The sequence below is a fragment of the Mandrillus leucophaeus genome, unplaced genomic scaffold (assembly GCF_000951045.1).
Source record: "Mandrillus leucophaeus isolate KB7577 unplaced genomic scaffold, Mleu.le_1.0 Scaffold595, whole genome shotgun sequence".
Lineage (NCBI taxonomy): Eukaryota > Metazoa > Chordata > Mammalia > Primates > Cercopithecidae > Mandrillus > Mandrillus leucophaeus.
Window position 1 is genome coordinate 2,160,091 of NW_012106419.1, and position 21,713 is coordinate 2,181,803.

The 21,713-nt window shown below is 46.3% G+C and overlaps 1 protein-coding gene across 1 annotated transcript in view; it reads right to left on the bottom strand.

The window, feature by feature from the left end:
- The window catches only part of ITGA9 (integrin, alpha 9), a 385,411-nt gene extending 366,373 nt beyond the window's left edge, over positions 1–19,038 (bottom strand). Inside the window, exons 1-2 of the mRNA XM_011999512.1 lie at positions 18,916–19,038; positions 5,945–6,012 (exon numbers count right to left, since the gene is read on the bottom strand). The gene's annotated coding sequence lies outside the window, so the exon portion shown is untranslated. The remainder of the gene's footprint in view (positions 1–5,944; positions 6,013–18,915) is intronic.
- Between the last annotated feature and the right edge of the window lie 2,675 nt (positions 19,039–21,713).

The following is a 21,713-nucleotide window of genomic DNA, read 5'->3' on the forward strand; positions in this document are numbered from 1 at the left end:
AACACAGATGGAAGAAAAGCCACTAGATTCTCGCCAGAATGGTTTGCTTTTTGATAATTCAGGAGGGTATAGACCAGAAATGACTGTTGAGGAGCACTTGATTTTAAGGTTTTGAGATCCTACCCCCCTTGAAGGAAGCTGTTGATGATAAGCCAGATGTTCCCAGGGGTATCTCACTGTTTTATAAAAATAGATGGCTTTCTGCAGTCAGGACTCTCCACTGGGAAACATAGCAGAGCATCCATCCATTCATTCTTTTTACACTCATCTGTCCTGCATAAGAGACCGGGCTAGTTCTAGAAAGAGTATAAGAAACACAAGCGATAAGTTCATCAGATGAGAGAGACTCTTTTTCCTGGCCTTGAGCTTGGAAAGGAATTTGTAATAAGCGTCCAAATATAATACAAAGGGCACCAAATAACCTAATGAGCAACCTCCTGAGCCCCAGATGTATCCACAGTGCAGAACTTTCTCCACCTGCGGCTTTGCACAGGCCAAACAGCTCAGGCCTGCAAAGGCTCTTCGGGACATTGGGGGCGGGTAAGGGATATGTTGCTTTCTGATGATTTAGACTAACCCAGGATAAAAGTTAAAAAATGTATGCCTACCATACCACTGCATGCCCTCTCAAACATTACAAACAGGGTAAGATAAAGTCATTCCTCTCTTCAAAAACCTTTAAAACCAACAGCTCTTGTTTTTACCACTCCCCTCCATCCCACCCCCAGTGCTCACACCCCTCTCCCTTCAGTCCATACTAAATAAAACAGGGCCAAGCCTGTGATCCTCAGAGCTGAGGCTGAAGGGAGGGACAGTGCCTTCCTGGAAATCCCTCATAGTTGTTTTTTTCTGTTCACTATGGATGATGCTTGTGACCTTTCTGGTGCTGTTCACAAGTGCTAGGAAAAAGTGACCAATACTTAGGTCCCCACCACCCAGGAACAGCCAATGTCAATGTCACACACACAAATGAAAGCTTCCCCAAGCAAAGGCCACCACTACCTAAATCACATTTGTGGAATCCCATCTATAAGCAATGCAGCTTTTTCCCAAGACGCATTTATTAGCTGAACCCCTAGAGGGACCAGGGCATCTAGGTGTGCCTGGAAGAAGCCATATATTTCTTCTGTGTACTGCAAGTTGGCATGAGCAGCTGGGCAGGAGAGTGCCCAGGATCTACAACAGAAGTCCGTGCTGAACAAACTGCCACTCAAGTGTCTCCAGGCTTCTGCAGCAGGCACGAACGCCAGCCCCGTTGGTCCAAATTCTCTCTTGCTGCTAAGCAGCATCTACTACCTCTGTTAGCCTCATCTACAAAAATAAATAAACTTCCCAGGAAATTCTCTCTAATCCTCAATGACAGGCTAAAACTCAGGTGGTATCTGCAGCTCAGAGGGCTTTGTTAAGCTCAGGGTCACTGACCTGTAGGTCAAGCAGGCACCTTAGGCCAAAATATTTTGGGGCAACATAGCTATTGTGTCCAGAAGGACACAGATCCATGTCCAGTTTGGGAAGCAGCTGTCTGCCCTGTGAGAGGACATCAGCGCACAGAAAAGACAAGCCCAAGTGACGAGGTCAGCAAGAGGGCAGAGGAGGGGAGCCATGCTGGCCTGGCCCCTTCAACCACATTTCCTGCTCAGCCACAAACAGCTGAACTTCCAGAAACAAGGCAGGCAGTGAGTTCAAAGACCTCCTGTTTAAGGAGGCCAAAAGCCTGGGAACCGAAGCGGAGGCCAAAGTCCAAAGTGGCCAGGAGACAGCAGGCCGGGGTCAGAGGGCACAGCGGCGCCCAGAGGGGCTGCCTTCCCACTCACACCGCCCACCCTCCCCGGCCACTCTGTACACCCACCATGTCCCCACTTTGCTGTCCCATGAGAGCACAGCCAGCACAGGCTGACACCCCATGGTTCCCTCAGGCTCTAAATCCCAGAGCCTGGATTTCAGCAGGTCTTCTGTTCTTCTGGTCGCCCTGAGCTTGCACAGCCACCTGGACTTCCCCTCCACACCCCTGCCCCGCCGGCTCCTCCTACCACTCCCTGCCTCCACCCAGCCCAATGCCTGACGTGCCAGCAGCTGCGGCTAACATAATGACACTTCCCTCCTGGGAACACTTTCTCTCTCGGCTCTCTGTCAACATCTCTGTTGAGTTCTGATGTCTCCCATCAATCTAGCTTCTCCTCCCATCTAAAGGGAGGGGTCTCCCCCATGCCCCACACTAAGCACACTCATCCCCTAAGAGAGTCATGAGCAACGACCAAATCTAAGTTTCTACCCCAGGCAGGACTCCAGTCCCTAAATCCAAATGTCCTCTAAAAACATCGCACACTCCATGTATCTGAAAGCAGACTCGGCAGTTTACATCTCCCAATGGGTTCTTTCTCGGGCAACCCCTTTCCACCAGCGGCACCACGATTCTCCAGAAGCCTGGCTCAAACCCTCCTTCCTCTACCCCACAGCTCCCTGGCCACCCAGCCCCTTGACACCTCCTTCCTATTCTCTGCCTTCCCCAATCATTTTTATTCCTTAAGCTTCCCCCTAGCCTGTCCTATTGCTTCATGGCCACATCATGGCCTCCTACCAGGCCTCCCTTCAGGCCCTTCCACTCCCAAGGTTCTGGGCAAACCCAGCCCAAATAGCCTTTCTTTCAACACTGCCATCTGCCAGTGTGTCACCTGCTTGTGAACTTACAGTGGTTCCCTACTGCCTATTGGCTCAAGTCACACGATACTAGACAGGCCTGTTGGAGGAACAACAGCCATACTTGTTACACGATCTAAATGTTTACTGAGATGGAAGAAGAGTGAAGTTGCCACATGGCAGGATGGCATTTCAACAGGGAGAGGAAAAGTTGTTTAACAAACCAGTATCAGAACAACCAACTATATATTTAGAAAAATAATGTAGTTTCTATCACACAATGTATATAACACAAATTCCAGAAAGATTAAAGATAGAAATCTTTTTTAAAAACAACCTATGAAAGTGCTATTAAAAATATAAGTATATTGAAAATATAAGTATAAAATATGGGAGTTTGTTCAGCCCAGACTTCTGTTGTAGATCCCGGGCACTCTCCTGCCCAGCTGCTCATGCCAACTTGTGGTGCACATAAGGAATAACCTTTCTAAAAGAGAAGTTTAGAATCTGGGGGAAAAAAAAGACTGATAGATTTGGCCAAATGTGCATGTTTATTGCCAGGATGATAAAGACACCATAGGCAAACTTAAAAGATAAGAAAAAGGCTGACGAAAAAAATTGTATATCAGGTAAAAAACACACATATCAGGTAAGAGATTAGTGTTGAAAATATGCAACAAGTTCCTAAAAACCAGGAAAACAACAACAACAACAAAACAGAATAACATACTAAGAACATAAACAGGCAACTTCCAGGAAAACAAGTACAAATGGTCAATATTTTAAAAGGATATTAAACGACATTAATAATCACGGAAAGTGACATTAAAACGAGACGTTTTTTCATAACAAAAATTAAAAGGCTGAGGGAGAGAAGATAGAGACAGACGCAATGCAGGGGAATGTCAACTGGTAAATGTGCCTGAAGTGCAATGTGCCAACATGTATCAAATTCAAATCTGAGTGCCTTTTGACCCAGCAGTTCCTCCATTAGTGTCTCTTCTAAAGAAACACTTGCGTACAGAGCCACGTGAACGGATTTTCAGTGCAATGCCACCAGTGGGAGTCCGGCGTGTCCTGGCAGCAGCTGAAAATACCATGTAGTGGGTGAGGCAGGAGATGAGCCTGGAAAGGCAGGAAGGCTGGGAGGCCAAGGGAAGGCATGTGCATTTCATTCTAAGCAGGATGAGAAGACACCAGAAAGTTCTGAGCAAGGATGCACCATGATGTTTTTCTTGTTTGTAAAAGGTGGTTCTGGCTGCCATATGGGGATCAGTCTGTCCAGAGGCAAGGGTGTAGGCAGGACGGTAGAAGGGTTCCGCAGTGGGCTGGGAGCAAGACAACTGTGGCTTGGCAGATTTGTGGGGTGGCAGAGGAGGTGGAGAGCAATGGATGTCATTGTTAGAGGTTTTGAGGGCATAGGAGGTAGTGGGACTTGCAAGGTAGGTTAGAAGTAGGAGAGTGAGGTGAGAGAAGAATCTTTAAATTTGGCCTCAATGGCTAGGAATGGCACCATTCCCAAGGCATAGAACTCTGTCGACTGTCATAAAAATGATTCTCCAGTGAAGTAAGAATCACTGAGGGTGTGGAATGGGGATTGGAGGGTAGCATCTCCTATTTATTGGTTTGAGAGTGAAAATAACAAAACTTCTGACTTTCTGCCTTTTCTTGCTTGCTTTCTGGATCAGACACTATGAATTTGCCAACTGTCTATCTTCTCTTTGGATTTAAACAGCAGTTTCTGAAATGCAGGTGGGCAGTCTTGCTCGTGACTCAGGAGGTGCCCTCATTTTGGAAGCCAGAAAGCACCCTTCATCCTCCCTCCACCCCCCATGTCCCATGCCCTCCCCTAGCTCTCTGTTGTCCTGGAGTGAGGGAAAGAGAGAGGTGGCCTCAGGGAGCCAAGTCCAGGGGCCAGGATGAGGAGCTTTAGATTCTAATCCTCCAGTGACTGGGAAGCCTTGGAATCAGAAGGATGGGTTTCATTTGAAGGCCCTTGGGGCTGGTATGCAGAAAGCACACTGCACAGGTCAGAATGGATGCAGACTGGGTGATAAAAGTGTTCTAACCTAGCCGGTGGTGACGGGTGCACAACACTGAATGCACTAATGCCACTGAACTACACTTTAAAGCGGTGACTTTTATAATACGTGTATTTTACCACAATTTTTAAAAAAGCATAATAGACGTAAGAAGACCAATCAGGGCCAGTGTACCTCCAGGTGCTGGTGGTGGCCTTTCTAGAAGCATGATGGTGATAATGGAGGCGACTGTATTGGTCATAAAAGCTGTCATATTTGGGATGTGTTTTGGAGGCTAAAACAACAGGATTGCAGATGAATTAGAAGTAAAAAGGACTCTTGTTTTGGCCTGAGCAATCACATGGATGGACAGTGCCAGCAGGCAGTCATGAAAGTGTTTGAGAGAGGAGGAATTGATATGAAGGGCAAACTTACAGTAAATAAGAATGACACAAGAAAACAGTCCCTAAAAATGTACTACCAGCCAAAAGTCATGATACTACCGCAAGGGCACATAAGCATGCAGGTGTCCTGTCCTTCAGAAGCTGGGAAAGGGAATGGTTAGAGTTGTGTGTAAAACCAAGTCTCTCAGGCCAGGTGCGGTGGCTCAGCCTGTAATCCCAGCACTTTGGGAGGCCAAAGCGGGCAGATCTCCTGAGGTCAGGAGTTCGAGACCAGCCTGGCCAACATGGCAAAACCCCATCTCTACTAAAAATACAAAAATTAGCCGGGTGTGGTGGTGGGCACCTGTAACCGGAAGGCTAAGGCAGGAGAATTGCTTGAACCCAGGAGGCGGAGGTTGCAGTGAGCCGAGATCATGCCAGTGCACTCCAGCCTGAGCGACAGAGCAAGACTCTGTCTCAAAAAAACAAACAAGTCTCTTCACTAAGGAGAGAGGGCCACTAGGAGGGGATGCTTACACGCTTCATGTATCTGCACAGCCGCCAACGATGGGGCACAACCTGACTGAATGTCATCTCACTCACACATCCCTGAATCGACTCCTTCCCCAGGTCTCAGAGTCAAGCGGACTCCTATAGAAATCATCGAATGGGGGTAGCCTCCAGATGAGCCAGCCCACCTCCTCTGCCCAGTGGTCTCTGGCCAGCTGGTGCCCTCCTGGCAGGTTGAAATAGCCTCCTCTGGTGTGAGGACCAGAATCTGCGCCCTCGAGGCTCACGTATCTGGGACTCCAGAAGTCCCACCTCTAAGAGCTGCCAAAATCACATAAGCAGGGAAATGAACACCCACAAGAGAACAGAAATGCCCAGACAGCAGACACCCACCTCGGTGAAGAAGCCCGCTATCCCAGCCTGGCAGGAGCCGTGTTCCTCTCCGTACTTCTTCTTATACTCTAGGGGGAAGGAAGGAGAGAGAAGCAAACCACAGCCATGTCAGTGTGTGCCAGCTGTGCGTGGAGCCAGCAGAGCCAACCAGCCACTTCCCGCGAGTACCGCAGCAGGCTGGGCCCAGGGATGCCGTCCAGACTGGGGTGAGGAAGGAAAGTCTCAGGAATCCACCAGACCTCAAAAATCCAGGCTGTGGTGCCATCGGGTAGGGAGGCTGCCCAGCACCCCAGCAGACTTCCTCCCCTCGTGTGCAAGAAAGAGGAGCAGTAGCCACAGTCATTAAGTGGGAGGCTGGTAACAATTATTTCATTTACTTCAGAAGGGACAGAGATCCCTCGCAGGCCCAAGGAGCTGAAAACATGACCCAGAAATGGAATGATGTGGCCATCCCAGTGTGGAGTCTCCTGGATGAAGACCAGCCCTCCCTAAAAGAGGCTTTGGATGCCTCCTACCATCCAAAAAGAAACAAGCTGTCGGCAGAGGACTGCAAGAAGGGACTCCTCTGGCATTCGGCTGCACTATTGCTGTGTGGAAGGAAAGGGGGAAGATCTCTCCAGGTGGAAAGAAAACTAATAGATAAGCTCTTCTCCTCCTCCATCCCCTCAGCTCACAACACTGCTACCCAACAAATGGGGGCATGCCACCGCTGCAGTTTTAATTTTAAGTTGGCAAGGAAGAGGGGGCGGAAACTTTCGACAAGTGCTTAGCATGTTCCAGGCATTGTGTTAGCTGTCTCCAGGCATATCATTTCACTGGTCCCTCATCCCTAGGAACCCATATCCCCATTGGTTAACAGGTAAGAATACTGAGGCTCAGAGAGGCTAAGTGAATTGTCTAAGGTCACGCAGCTCTAGTAAATGGCAATGCCAGGATTCTACCTCAGCGTGGACTTAGAAACCCATTCCTTCACCTCTGGAGCCCATCAAAGGTTCTGCAAAGTGAGTGACTAAAAATACCCAGGAAAGTGACTGGATGTTGGAAATCATTTCATGGGTAAAGTCAAGGAGGTGGAGAGATGTTCAGAGTGACTCAAATTAATCACATGTGAGGCTGACATTGCTGGAGACCTTCCACAGGCCACCCCTGGGCACCCTCAGGCCAGGGCTACCCAACAAATAACCCAGTGACCCTGTACCACCCCCTGGGCTCCTGGCAAGTCTCTGGTACCATTAAAAGCAATATCATTATTTTTGAAACGCAAAATACAAAGGAACAATGAAACTATGATTGCAACACAGTGCCACTTCCTGCAGTTCTGAGCGTCTACTCCAGGCAAGGGGAAAAAGGGCCCTGGGGAAATATACAGAGTAATTCAGTTTCTAACAACACTCACCACAGAGCCTAGTAACATTTTCCAGTAAGTGGCCATTAACCGACTGCTAAATGACAAAGAATGTCAATTGAGTTACTCCTCTTCCACGCAGGGCAAAATCAGTTCTCCTGCCTTGTCCTGTTATTATAAGGACAACTGCTAGACCTGCCAGAAAGCAGCCCAGTAACAAAAGGACCTTGTTTGTTCCCTGCAGAATCTTGCACCAGGGCTGGGAGTGAGACTAGTGCAAAGCAATGAACAAATCCTGCATCAAATTGCATAATTGCAAGAAATAATACAAATTAATAATAAATCCTGCATCAAATAGCACAATGGCAAAAAGGATCAAAATGTCTCAACCTAAGTAAACAGTTACATATTAAACATGAAAAGTCTGGCTAAAAGCATATCCATCCCACTGACTCTAGAGACTAAACACCCAATTGTAACTCTTGAAAAAATGAAACATACAAAGGAAATTCAGACCCCATGAGCTGAATGAAACTATAGTGCAAGATACACCACCAGTTCAGACTCATAAATTTCTGACATGAATAGGAATTGTGTGGGACTCTTTCATCTTTTAAAGCAGTCTCAAGGTCTCTTTATGACAAGGCCTCCAAAACACGGGAGATTTCAGAACTTCGGTGACTTTCTCAACCTCTTCCCCAAACTGTACTTGATGTGGTCTATGTTCAGAGCACGACCTGGGGTTTCTGAGGTGGCAACAGCCTCACTGGAAGCTAAGAGTACCCCACTTCTGGCCCAGGCTAAAGGCCAGCAAGGGGAAGCCCTTAAAGGCACCCCTGTTTCAGGCAGCATGAAGCACTGTTTTCAGGCCAGCCTCCGCCTCCCCAAGCTGGGACTGCCCCACCAGAGGTCTGAGGGCCTGGGACACACATGGAAGTGGGTACCATCACTGACATTCACATTTCTGAAACCCCAAGTCTAACCTGCCTTCTCAGGATGCTCTAGGGTAAGGAATCAAACAATGGGGCCCCCTGACTGGCTCCTATAACCAAGTCCAGATCAAAGGGTAGGCCGTGTCTCAGCGTCCCAGAAACTTCTGTGACTCTGTCATTAATCCCTTCAAGGTAGAGTAGGATCCAGTTCTAATCCTTCTACCACCTACCCAATCCCTGCCACACACACTTTGGGGGTAGTTGTTGGGCCTGGCAAGTCTAGTCTAGGAAAGTTAGTGCGTGTTATTGGATTGGACAGTTTCACATTCCACGCCTTCCACAGCCTGGCCACAGGCATGCTTTCCATTGTTTTTACTCCTTTGAATGCTACTTCTGTGAGTTAAGGGCACCACTATTATTTTAACCTGATTCCTTCATATATATGTCATGAGGGCAGGTTTAGGTTTCTCCCTAATCTATGTTCTAAATGTTCATGTACGGACCTTTCTTCCCCCAAAGAGTATGTACATAGGGTTATTCTGCCATACTCATATCTAAAAAAGTTAAAAATACAACTTGATTTTGCTTGTCTAGACTTGAGATGGCAGGACAGCCTATATCACAAAGCTATAGGAAGGGAGGTAGGTGCAGAGAGAGGCAAGTGGCTGCCCCCCAAACAACACCCCCAACAAGCCCGGGTCACACACCCTCCCTCCATTGACAAGTGCAGGAAGTGCAGGGTGGAGGGACCTGGGAGGGGGTGGGGGTGACCTCCAGTCTTCTGTGTTCCCAGGAAGAACTTTTCCTGCACAAACACAAAGGCTGTGGGGCCCAGCAGCTGGCTGCTCCTGGGCATGTCCACTCGGTCTCCAAATGCCCCCAGGGACATGGCCCTGCAGAGAGAACTACAACAGCTAGTGCCCTCTCCACTACTGAACAAAACATTTATCCACCTCAAAGAAGCAGGGGAAAAGCAGGCTTTGCCTGACAGCAGCTCACAGGCACTGTAACAAACCTAACTCTTAAATTTGGGGAAGCTGGCCAGCACGGCAGCTCACACCTGTAATCCCAACACTTTGGGAGGTCGAGGCAGGCAGATCACTTGAGTCCAGGAGTTGAAAATCAGCCTGGGGAACAAAGTGAGACCCCCATCTCTACAGAAATACAAAAATTAGCTGGACGTGGTGGTGCACACCTGTAGTCCCAGCTACTCAGAAGGCTGAGGTGGGAGGATGGCTTGAGTCTGGGAGGCAGAGGTTGCAGTGAGCCACGATCACACTGCTGCCCTCCAGCCTGGGCAACAGAGCCAGACCTGGTCTCAAAAAAAAAAATGGGGGAAGCCAAATCCGAGACCCAAAATATAGGGTTGAACAAGGGGACTTAGAAGTCACTTAGAGAAGCTGGAACCAGGTTGTAGAACTCTTTCTGCCATGGGTGGGTTTGAATTACTTGGCCTGCATTACAGGCTTTAATTCATTACGTTGTATGGCTCCTCCATTCTAAAAATGGGAGTATTTTCCTTGGTTTAGCTGCTGGTTTTATTAAGCCCTGTCTAAACAGAAGGCAATTCAGAGAGGAAAAAAATACTGGTTTCCAAATGTTCACAATCCGCAACTCAATGCATGGAGCCTACATTAATGAATGTAATTCAAGTAGACCACCAATCGGGTGGGATCACTTCCCGCACCCTTTCCAAAAGGCCAGGACAAAACCATTCCACAGAAAGATCAAGATTCACATACAGCATAACATATATTTTTCCTAATAATCTCCCTGTGCATTACCCATTTGAGAAAGTTTCGTCTTTCAAAGCTTAACACATCAATTTTATAATTATTTTTCTGTAGTTCTTTAGCTTAGCTATAAAATAAAATATTGGGGGGAAAAGAGCTTGCCAATCTTTATTCTGATTTTCACTAAGCAGTTGTTAGATATATGAACTCCAAGTTTCTCTTCAAAGAATCAGTATGTCACTATGTTCAGCTCTCTTATTCTCTGATTCTCCATTTTAAAGTTTAACTTCCTGATTCTCTTCGGCTCCCTTACCTCTAGTTTCAGTAAACGACTTTCCCGCCAGTTCTCATCAGTAGTTCACATCTGTTCCCCTGGTCACCTGCTTTGACCTGAGTCACCCTGGTTACCTGCTCTGTTTTGAGTCACCCCTGGTCACCTGCTCTGACCCGAATCATCCTGAGTCACCTGTTCTGTAACCACCCTTCCCACCGAACTACTCACCCCGCCACTCAGGATCATACTCCTACTCTCTTTAAAAGAGCCAATTGGAATTAGCTTAGACTGTGTGGTCCAACCCCAGGAAACAGGGGAACGACACAGCAGTAGGGGCTACCTGCATCAGGAATAAGAATCCCTGCCCCTCCCCTGTCCAGGTGTGCTCTCACCATTATTCATCCACGCATCGCATCCTTCTATAGAAGTAAAAACTGCCTTACTGAGAAAATTAAATTTATGTTCGAGTGCTATTTCATTGTGGCACTGAGGAACAAGCATTTTGTTTCTAACAAAGTGCCAAATCTAAATAACTGATAATTATATAATACAGGAAACAATGCATTTGGGCAGACAGAGCTCTAGTAATTAAAAGGGCAATTATACAGAAAAATGAAGAGAGAATAAAACTACCCTCAGTTTACAAGGGACCACCATGTAAATGGGGGGAAAAAAAACATAAATAAACCAAACAGCTAGGTTAAAGAGGAAGGGAGAACATTTTATGAAAATAATTGATGACTAAGCTATGGTGTGCATTAAACACAAAGTGCATAAAGCCAGGAACTCAGAATTAAATGAGAGAAAGATTTTAAAGGGGGAAAAGATCTTCAGGGAATGCCTAATAACTCTAACTCTATCCATTTATTTACAAGTGGAATATTTTTGCTCAGAAAGAGCAAGTGGTTTGTTTAAAGCCATTCCGCTGATTAGCCTCAGCGTCAGGACCCAAGAGCCAGGCTCCCAACTTCCAGTCTGCTTCTGCCACTCCCTTATGCTTCACAAAGCACATTTCCAGTGAAAACATTCTTAGCATTCAAACAAAATGTTTTATAAACAGATAAATAGATAAATGTGGGGCACATACATACAATGGAATATTATTAAATATTCCTTCCTTTGAAAAGGAAGAAAATTCTGACAGATGCTACAATGTGGATACACCTTGAGGACATCATGCTAAGTGAAACAAGTCAGTCACAAAACGGCACATATTGTATGATTCGACTTACATGAGGTGTCTAGAGTAGCCAAATTCAGAGACAAAGTAGAATGGCAGTTGCCACGGACTAGGGAAAGCAGGGAATGGGGAGTTCATGTTTAATGGGTACAGAGTTTTAGTTTGGGGTGACGCAAAAGTTCTGGGGATGGATGGTGGTGATAGTGGCATGGCAGTGTGAATGTACGTAATGCTACAGAACTGTACACTTAAAAATGGTTAAAATGGTAATTTTTATGTTATTTATTTTTTACAATAATTTTTTTTTTTTTTTTTTTCCAAGACAGAGTCTCATTCTGTTGCCCAGGCTGGAGTGCAGTGGTGCAATCCTGGCTCACCACAACCACCGCCTCTCAGATTCAAGTTAATCTCGTGCCTCACCCTCCCAAGTAGTTGGGATTACAGGTGCACACCACCACGCCCAGCTAATTTTTGTATTTTTTAGTGGAGGCAGGGTTTCACCATGTTGGCCAGGCTGGTCTCGAACTCCTGACGTCAGGTGATCTGCCAGCCTCAGCCTCCCAAAGTACTAGGATTACAGGCGTGAGCCACCGCGCCTGGCCAATAATTTTTTAATATTACCAAAAAAGGAGTTTTGTAATCTTTAAAGCATTCCCTTTACCCAGAACTTAGCAACCCGTTTTGCCAACTCCCTACTTCAGCAGCAAGTAACAATACAGGCACATAATAATGTATATATAGACATTCAACTTACTATGCATTGTGTCATGCTCTACTCTCAGGAAAAAAAAAAAAAAAAAAGTGACCATGAACGTGGGACAGTCACATTTCAGTGAGAAACCCAGTTCAGAACTGAGCAGAATTCAATTTTGGGACCTAAGCTAAAAGACTCATGAAATAGGGAGCCGCGGTGGCTCAGGCCTGTTGTCCTGGCGCATAAGGAGGCGAGGCTAGACATTGGAGGTGAGCCTGAGCAACACAGAAACCTCTCATCTATATAACCAAAAAAATAAAAAATAAAAAAAGACTCATGAAATAATTGGCACCAAAGCACGGACAGTCAACTCCTGTGCAGATACCGAAACCAAATGTTTCTAGTAAGCAGCCACTCCAGACTAGAGCAAACTGGTGTCCTGGCTACATTTTATCAGTCTAAGGGCCCACGTCTGCCCTCTGTGCCTGCTGGGACTTGTCTACAGAGTGTATCTATAATTGCAAAACTGAAACATAGCTTAACAAGTCTATAGTATAGTGTCCAAAAAATTCATGAAATTATGCCATTGAAAAAAATATATGAATTTTTTTTTTCTGTGATAGGCCACAGCACCCAGTAATCACCAAGAAAACCAGGATCCCAACAGAACAGGCAGCTACAAAGAAACCTACTACACACTTAAAAGCTGTCAACCCCTCCTCTGACTAATAAGCCTGTGACCTTCATCAAGCTCCCTGGGCCTCAGTTTTCTCATCTGTATAACAAGGGTAAGAATACTTATCCGAGAATGATGTGATTACTCAGTAAGATCATAAATGTTAAGTACCTAGCACAACCCCTGGCACCAGGTAGGTGCTCAATAAATAATAAGTGAATCTGAATCTGTGAATTTTTCTGAGCGGAACAAAAGATGCAGTTTAGGTAGTCGATAATTCCATGTAATACACGGAAACACGTTTGAAGCATAGGAGATGGGTTTGTCCAAGATTAAAATTCTTGGCTCCAAGAAAAGCTGGAAAGCCCCAGAGAGCCCCTGCTGGAGACCTCTGGCCTCCTCCTTACAGCCCGGGCTGTCCTCGGGAGCCACCCTCCCTTTCTCCCCCTCAGAGTCCCTCTCTGTTTAACTGGCCATAATGTAGAACTGTATCCTCTTTTCTTTAATTTGCTGTATTTATTTAAATATGATAATGTTTATTAAAGCTCTTTGGAAATCATAAAATCGTATGTAAATGTAGAGGTCTTTAATAAAAATTTATGAGGTTTGTTCTTGAATTTTTAAATGGATCAGCTTAGCCTTTTATGAGTCTCTCCAAAACAAAAACAAAACAAAAATACAACACAACAAAACCCCAATTCCTTTTCATTTGTAAATGGATCTTCATTGATTTTTATCCCCTGTAGAGATCACTTTTAACATTAAAGGGGAAAAAAATCTTCACCTTTGAATGGGTAATCTATTTCCTTCCCTGGAAATGATCACTGTCCTGAGAAATGCAAACACACACTAGGAATAAAAGCCAGTCATTCCCTGATAACAGAGTGGTACAGAAATCTTTGGAATCGACGGGAAGTTTTTCTGTCACAATTTTAAAACACGGTAAAATTCAGACTCGAACAATTCCAAATTTAAGAACATTTAAACATGGCATGAGTTAAACTTTGAGGTCATCTACAAAAAGAGGGAAGGAATGCTTACCAACCAAAGTGTCCCAATATGATCTTCAATAGTATTTGAGAAATTATAATCTTGCCAAGGGCTCTTAAAATCATTTTAGGAATATCCAGTTTTCTACCCTTCATTATCTAGTCACTGAAACAGGATATGTTAGACACCTTCTGAGAATATTGAAGAATATTATTATGCTGCTTGAAAATTAATTAGAAAATTCACATTTTCTAATTGAAGACAATGAGCAGCATTCACTCTCGACTGAGCACTGTGTTAGGCACTTCATACCTCATATACCTCTTAAGTAGATCTTAATCTCCCCATTTTATAAATGAGGGCACCAAGCTCACGGAGCTTGCCTAAGGTCACCAAGTCAGAAAGTAGAAGCATATAGGTTTAATCATAGCAATAAGTGAGTAGTAAAGCCAGATTCCACAATTAGGTCTTATATACGATGGCATCATAATAACCTCTTGCGTTTCTTTATCAGAGTTTAGCCTTGAACACGCTTTGTCAATGTGCCAAGCTGCTACCAAATTACTCCACAGTCACTTTTTCTGTCACAATAAAAAGACAACCTGTTTGCAGCCTCACTCCTGCTAAGTTCTGACTTCTTGCCTCAGTGGTCTCAAGGGCAAAGGATAAAAGAAATCTCTGTACTTGATTTTATCACATGCATTGACTTAACATTTCGGAGTCCTAAAATATCATAGCTTGGTTAATAGTAACTAATGTTTTATAGTGTTTGCCCTTTAATTTACAAGTAGTTTCCCCCATATATCGTCCCACCAAAGCTCTCATTTTCTCACACATTCTGATAAAACCAAAGAACATATGCTAGTAATGATGTTCTCACATCAGACAAACACAAACTAAACCGACTGAAGGATATGCTCCATGAGTTTATGTCCCAAATTCATTTTTATTTCCCATTTCCTCTGTATTTCCTGGTTCCAACAGGATATTCTGGTAGCTTCTCCCATCCAACCAGAAACAGGAAGCACCTGAGAAGCCATGTCCTAGTGCCAAACCAGAGACCAATTTTTTTAAGAATTCAAAAGCTTGAGACATTTTGGAAAGATCTCCACATATTTAGGGTCTCTGCAACCAAACCGACCTTCCAGTGTTGTAAAGGGAGCACAGCTGGCCCATATGGAGACTTACAATGAGGCCACAGTTATAGAACAATGGGTGGCCTTGCTGAGCACTTTCACCCGAGTTTTATTGGCAGCTCCTCACCATAACCCAAAGACATAAATGCAGTGGAGGCATCACAGCATCGACTCCCACCGAGAGGCCAACTGACAGGCCTGAGGCCACAGAGGCAGAAGTGTGGCAGAGCCGACCTCAACCCACAGCCCCTCCCACGGTCTTTCCACCATCCCACAAGAAGTGGGTTTAGAGGCAGCTGTCCCCCTCCTCCCTTGCCCTGTGCGCCCACCACTGTGACCAGTCTCGAATTCCCACCATTCCTCTCTTCCATAGTCTCAACAGCCTGCAGACTTTATGTGGGTTTCAGTTTTTCCAACTGTAAAATGAAATAATGCCACCTTGTATTTGGATGCAGCTCAAGGCCTTGGGGACAGGCTCCAGCAGGACACACACTGGCAGGAAATTCTCTCTCCACACGGCCTTCCCACTTTTAAAACACCACGTCCCCTCTCTGTTTTCCCCTGCAGATGGGGAACTTCTTGAGAGGTGGAACTGTGTCACTTGGGTTTTGTCTGTCTGGCAACTAACAAGTACTTAAGATTAAGTGGACTCTATTCCCGCTACACAAGTCAGTCAGCCTATGATGATTAGCAAACACTTGCTCAGAATATAGTATGTTGTATGTGGCATATTAGTATATATATGCTTAGCATATATTAGCAAGTATATGCCAGACACTGTTCTAAAGACTTAGAAGCATTAACTCAGTCCTCTTCATAGACCCTTGAGGTTGGTTAGGCACAGAGAACTTAAATAACCCATCTGAGATTACACTGTTAAGAGGAAGTGGCAGAGCCAGGACTTGAACTCTGGCAGTCTGGGTCCAGAATCTGTGCCTTGGCCACCAAGCTACTTTGCCTCTCCACTGTGTGGCATGTGAATGACAGATAAGAAAGAAAAACTCAGGCCATCACCTCTCTGGACCTCATGAAAGACTGCTCTAGGTGGTATCTGAAAGGTCCTGTCAAACTCTTAAAACCCTCCCATTGTCTTTAACCACAATGTGACCCCCAACCTGGAACAGAGAACTTGCATCACTGAGTTTTTCCACATTGAGGAAATAAGGGTGGCCTTAAAAGCCAAAGTAGGTCTAGTTTAAACCACAAAACAGGGAGGCAGAGATGCCTAAAGCCAACAGAGCACATAAAAGAGCCCTCTCACTACACCCAGCATCCTCCCAGCCACCTGTCCAGGCCAGTCTTCTAGAAAAAAACTCAGCATCTTCTACCCCTCTCCTCTTACAGGGCTAAGAACTATAGAAACTTTCAGTTTAGTCCCCCATTTTTCTAAGGGGCTGCTCTTACACCCCAATACTCCACATGCCAGACCCATCCATCCCCTATTTCCCACCATAGGCCAATGAATGGGTTAGCATATAAAAGTGCACGTGCGCCCATGGGAAGGAAGACTGGGCAGGGGCATAATCGTTTCGCTAATTTCTTCACTAGTTCCATTTAACCATCATTAAGTCCATTGTATTTTTGGGATAGTTCAGTCACCCTTTCTTGTTTCGTGAGGGTTGTCAACTGGCTTTTACTTCTCATTTAAATTAGAAACCCTAAAAAACAAACTAACAGAAATCACCATTAATTACCAGGACACAAAATGGTTTGCTGAGTCAGACAGATGCCAGCTTCAAAATCCTGCTCCACCATTTACTGTTTGAGTGACCTGGGGCAATTCACATACACTCTGAGTATCCGCTTACTCCTCTGTTACAGGAGAACGGCAACACAGAAGCTGGCCTTTGGGTATCCCACCTGTCTCCCCCCAGCTCCTACCACCGTTCCTGTGATGTGGCCTGACTGCCACCTGCCAGCACCCACACCTCTGTCCTGGAGGCTTTCCCGGCCCACACACAGGACAGGATGCCAGGCGGAGGAAGCCCCGTCCCCTCAGCCCTCAGGAAGGAGGACTCTAGGTGTGTACTCCACACTGGCCACAGCACCCACCCCAGAGACTGCACCCACTCGCCCAGGTAACGGCTGAGGAGCACATCTTCGATGGGCTGCCTTCCTTTCCCATTCTTACTTCCCCCACCTCACTGATGTCTTCTAGAACAATTTCCAAAATAAAATACCCATCATCAGACCCAAGAAAAAAATATTTTTCACAGCTTCTGGGAAGATTAGATGAGAGAATGTGTAAAGACCTCAGATCAACACTGGCCTACTGATGATCCACAGTTACTTAATAGAAAGTAATGCAGAAGTGTGAGCCACTTGGACCTGTGTACACACGGACATTGAGCTCCACCTCCCTCTTTGGAGGGCTGTCCTTGTGCTTGTGGTGTACACAGAGGAATCATCGGGGACAGCCATGTGTCCCTGTCACAACATGTCATCTTCTGGGAAAACCAAAGTACCGGTCCTGTGCATAACTAGTGTGGTTCAACAATCACTGCCTCCGTCACTCTGCTGAGCCCCTTGCTCCTTCCCAGCCTGAAGAGCTGCCCCACTGCTTGCTCCAGAGGCTTTTCCTTTTTCTTCCTTGGGAAAAAGGAGGAGTAAACTGGGGCAGTGGAAACCCAGGCTTGACACATGCTTTGTGTTTCTGAAACCAACGATTCCTCCACTCTTGATTGATTATATCATCATCTATTTTTAAAACAAAGTTTGTTTTTCTTCTGTTTGAGACAATACAGATGTAAACAGGGCCAGAGTTTCATTCCCCTACATGGCCCAGTCAGAGCGGATCAAATGCTGATACAGAGGAGAAAGAAAAAACGAAGGCAGGCTCACTCTATAGGGGAGAGGGTTTGTGCCTCCCGCAGAGATCTTGCTGGCTCTTCTGTGGGGGACGTTTCCCAGAGCACCCTACCTGGGTCACCTGAGTCCCCAGGAGGGTCCCAGTGTCCATATAGTGTTTCTCATGAATCCTTTTTAGTGTCCACAAAATTTGAAACCTAGGAAAACCCAGGGAGGCCCAAAGACAATGTGGAAACAAGCCAGTGAGACTTCTCTCCAAATAAAGTAGGAGGGGAATTAAGAAATAAATAGTCCAGAACTTAGAGAAGGAGCAGGTTCCAGCTTACCCAAAATTAGGCTGAGAAAACTGGAAACTACAAGTTATTAAACTGAAGAAAATAATCGTGTTTTCTGAATGCTTAAAGCTCAGACTCGACAGGGCTAAATAGTGACTGACTCAATCACTATTAGGGATTGTCCTCGATGCCCAGGCATTTGAAGGTTCTAAGTCTGAAAGGATACATTTTCCTTCCAAGTGCACCTTGGCAAGGAGCTCTTAAAACCGCCTTCAGGATGCGCCCAATTCTCCAGCATCTGCCCGGGCTGCAGGACCACGTGGGAAGGAAAGTCAGACCTTGAATGTTATGAAATGCTGAGAGTTCAGAGTGTCAAGTTTCTGTCCAGCTGTTGCTTTGTGAATCCTGGGTCTCCTCTCCCCTCCGCCTTAGGACATCTGTCCATAGTGCAGCCAGGAACTGTGTGGGAGCCTAATGACTGCCTGGGAGCTGCCTGGGGCTGTAGAGATCATCTGGGCCAACCACTGAATATTCGGACAGGGAAACTGAGGTCCAGAGAGAGAAGGTAAGTTTCCCAAGGCAACACAGCACCTGGCATTACCAGAAAGCCAAGGCAGCTGTTAGGTCACTTGGCTGAGGCTTGGTGCATTTCAGTCCCTGAGACTTCATAAAGCTTGGTAAGCACTGTGGGCTCTGCGGCCGAGTCAGGTAAGGGTTGGAAAGGCCTGGGACTGCTGCCCCCTCCGTACCTGCCTCTTCTCTGGGCAGGGCCTTGGGGACCAAGAGACCATCTGGGGCAAACAGTGCTGCCCTATCATGAGCATGTGGAAAGCTGGGGAAATGTTCAGTTGGTGGTACGCAGAGGTGGGGAGGTAGGCTTAGGGCATGAAGTGGGTAGGGGGATGAGGAAAAATCAATCCATGCTCACCTTCATAGCAAGGGATCAGCGTCCTGCCTTTGGCCTGGAGGTTGGAAGGGATGATGTAGCAGAAGCCATGGGGTAGGATGTGGTCAGCTTCATAGTAGATGTTCTTCCAGCGATGAGCACAGGCCTAAAGGGATACAGAGCATTTGAGAGCAGGAAAGTTGGCCCCAAAGGATCACAAAGCAGACTCCTGTCAGTGCCAGGTGTTTCTTTCTGTGGGAGAAGAGAGGAGCAGAGGGGCCAGAAAGCCACACCTTCATCACAGGCACTGCTCTGGGTATCAGAAAACTGCATGAACAGGAACGAGCCCCTGGGAGTCTACTAGGAGATAGGAAATAAATATATCAACAAATGAGGATTGTAGCTAGTCCTGAGCATTGGGAAGGAAAGAAACAGGGTTATAGTATAGAGAATCTGGGAGTGGGAAGGACAGTTTCCACCGGAGGTCGGAAAGGCCTGAAGCCTGAGGAAGAGCTAACCACATTGAGCACACGGGAAGAGGGTTCTGGGAGGATTCAAAAGATAGCAGAATGCAAAGGATACATCATCAGAAATGCTCAGAGGCTCAAGAGAAAGAAAGGGTGGTCTGGAGTGACTGTGGTGGGAGGGAGACAAGGTCAAAGAAGGGGCCAAGGTGGGACCACAGGGGTCAGGGGAATGGCTGTGACTTCAGCAGACCTGCAATGGGAAGTGGTGGAGAGTCTTACACAGGTGAGAAGCATGATCCAAGTGACAGTTTGGAAAGAACATTTGGCTGCCGGGTGGAGACTGCAGGAGGGCAAAAGTGCAAACGAACACCAAGTGAGAGATGATGCAGGTCTAGAGCAGTGGAGATGGGTGAAGAGGGTGGCTTCAGAGCTGACAGGCCCAAGGAAGTGAGCCGATGTGGAGACAGCAGGGAAGGGAGGAATGGCTGATATTCAAGCATGTTCCTACCCACAGAAACACTTCAGCATGCATCTCATTCACTAGAAGTAAATGTGTGTGGAGAGCTGTTTTTCTGATGGAAACTTACATACAGCAAAATGCACAAAGGAGCTTTGACAAATGTGCACACTCATGTCACCAAGGCCCTAGCAAGACAGAACATTTCCATCTCACCAGAAAGTTCCCTCATGCCAGGGAGTGGCTGGTTTTGCCAGGCACGTCAAGGAAGGCCTCCCTGAGGAGAAAGCTGAAGGAAGATTCACGGCCAGGGGTCTTGGGGTGGGTGCAAGCTCTGTATGTTAGGGAAGAGGATGGACAGATGCATTGGCCAGCTTTCCAGAGGTGTCTCTGAGCACTAGGGTCGAAATTATGCAAGATGCCATGAGGCAGGGCAGCTCTGCTAACAGACACGGGAGCAGTGCCAGGAGGCAGGATGCAGGCCTGGATCGTCCTTCTGCCACACCAAACATGCCCCTATCTGCTGCTTGGACACGACAGTGGCCCCAGTTCCCGTGCATGTCTCTGCACATCCGGATGTCACCGCGGCACTGATGAAGAGCTGACCTGCTTACTCAGAGGCACACACTCTACTCTGCCCAACCCGGTCCACTTCTCCTGGGCATTCACCACTTACTTCTAATCTCAGTTCACTTCACCCTGGCCAGTGAATGCATTTTCTTAAAATATTGCTTTTGAGGTAAATGTTCCTGTCTGACAGCTTTGAAGAGAGCAGTGGTTCACCCAGCACGGAGGTTGAGATCTGAGAACGGACAGACTGCCTGCTCAAGTGGGTCCCTGACCCCTGAGTAGCCTAACTGGGAGACATCCCCTACTAGGTGCAGACTGACACCTCACACCTGGCATGGCTGGGTACACCTCTGAGACAAAGCTTCCAGAGCAAGAATCAGACAGCAACACTTTCTGTTCAGCAATATTCTATCTTCTGCAGCCTTCACTGCTGATATCCAGACAAACAGGGTTTGGAGTAGACCTCTGGCAAACTCCAACAGACCTGCAGTTGAGGGTCCTGACTGTTAGAAGGAAAACTAACAAACAGAAAGGACACCCACACCAAAACCCCATCAGTACGTCATCATCATTAAAGACCAAAGGCAGATAAAACCACAAAGATGGGGAAAAAGCAGTGCAGAAAAGCTGGAAATTCAAAAAATCAGAGTGCATCTCCCCCTCCAAAGGAACGCAGCTCATCACCAGCAACGGAACAAAGCTGGACGGAGAATGACTTTGACGAGTTAAGAAGGCTTCAGTCAATCAAACTTCTCAGAGCTAGAGGAGGAACTACGTACCCAGTGCAAAGAAACTAAAAACCTTGAAAAAAGAATGGATGAATGGATAACTGGAATAACCAATGCAGAGAAGTCCATAAACGAAATGATAGAGACGAAAACTATGACACAAGAACTACGTGACAAATGCACAAGCTTCAGTAACTGACTCAATCATGTGGAAGAAAGAGTATCAGCGATTGAAGATCAAATGAATGAAATGAAGCGAGAAAAGTTGTTTAGAGAAAAAAGAGTAAAAAGAAATGAACAAAGCCTCCAAGAAATATGGGATTATGTGAAAAGACCAAATCTACGTCTGATTGGTGTGCCTGAAAGTGACGGGAGAATGGAACCAAGTTGGAAAACACTCTGCAGGATATTATCCAGGAGAACTTCCCCAACCAAGCAAGGCAGGCCAACATTCAAATTCAGGAAATGCAAAGAACGCCACAAAGATACTCCTCGAGAAGAGCAACTCCAAGACACATAATTGTCAGATTCACCAAAGTTGAAATGAAGAAAAAATGTTAACGGCAGCCAGAGAGAAAGGTCAGGTTACCCACAAAGGGAAACCCATCAGACTAACAG